This window comes from Pinus tabuliformis, chromosome 7 (assembly GCF_031772625.1).
Source record: "Pinus tabuliformis cultivar Carrire ecotype Pingquan chromosome 7, CPIR1, whole genome shotgun sequence".
NCBI lineage: Eukaryota > Viridiplantae > Streptophyta > Pinopsida > Pinales > Pinaceae > Pinus > Pinus tabuliformis.
In genome coordinates this window covers 570,315,800-570,317,124 of record NC_142293.1, presented here as the reverse complement: position 1 = coordinate 570,317,124, position 1,325 = coordinate 570,315,800, and positions in this window count along the sequence as shown.

The window sequence follows — 1,325 nt, the reverse complement described above, 5'->3', positions numbered from 1 at the left end:
CTACAACATTCCATCCACAGACAAATGGGTAGACAGAAGTAGTCAACAATACTTTGGTGTAGCTTCTGAGGGGATACATCTAGAAGCACCCTAAGACCTAGGATGAAAACCTAGTATATATATAGGATTCTTATGATAGATCAGTACACGTTTCTACAGGAAAGTCCCCATTTGAGACTTATTTTGGATATTTTCCACCTTCACTTTGGGATATTGGATATGGGAAACAAGGAGGAGTGAGGGAAGATCTTACAGAAGATGCTTTGAGAGCTAAAAAAATTATAGAGAAGATTAGCCAAATCCATATACAGGTACAGGAAACATTTCAGAAGTTGCAGGAGAAGTATAAGGCTAGGCATGATCAGCACAGAACAGAGAAATTATTCAAGGTCGGAGACAGAGTATGGCTACAGTTGAACAAGAAGAGGATGCAGGGTCCTAGTAAGAAAATCAAGGCTCTAAGGTATGGTCCCTTTGAGTTACTAGAAAAGTTGGGTAATAATGCCTATCGACCCATTTTACCACCATATATGCGCATTTACTCAGTTTTGAATGTAGAGAATTTGAAACGCTATGAGCCTTCCATGCTAGATCAGGAAGAGGAACATATCCTACCTTCTGTGGAGGATTTGCCACTAGACGCTCCAGCAAAGTTGACAGACAATACATTTTTGTAGAATAGGTCCATAACTACAAGACAAGGGAAGCATGTCCTTTGGTAGATTAGGTTGAAGGGACAACTTCTCAGCAAAGCTAAATGGTACACAAGAGAGAAGGTGGAGGAAAATTTTCCTCACCTCATTCACTAAAAGCTTTTTGGGACAAAAAGCCTCCCAAAAGGGGAGGTGTGATCCGAATTCGATTATTATATTGTTTTTAGTCCATCTTGATGCATTTGGAGTGGAAAACGTGGAGGAATCAACTCACAGGACCATTTTTATAGGTGGGACTCAATTTGGCGAAACAACGTCTAAAACCTTTTGGGAGAATTTTGAGGCATAAAATGACATTTTTTGGGGGTAAAAATTTGTCTCTTACGACTTCTATCAATTACCCTGGCCTCATTATGGTATCATAGAAAGAAGTGATGGTGTGTGGGACTTGAGACTGCGTTAATGGTGTTGTAATGGTAGCTGAAGACTGTGTTTTTTAATGACCACTTCATGACTGCGTTAATGAGCTATACTGCAGCGTGTTTGTGGTGCATAACGCAGCCTTGGAGCAGTCCTGTGTTGAAGAAAATGGTGCGGTCAATGGTCACGTCCACTCCTTTTTTCTAAACACCATCGTATGCGTATATGTTCACTGTGTTGTGAATATATTGG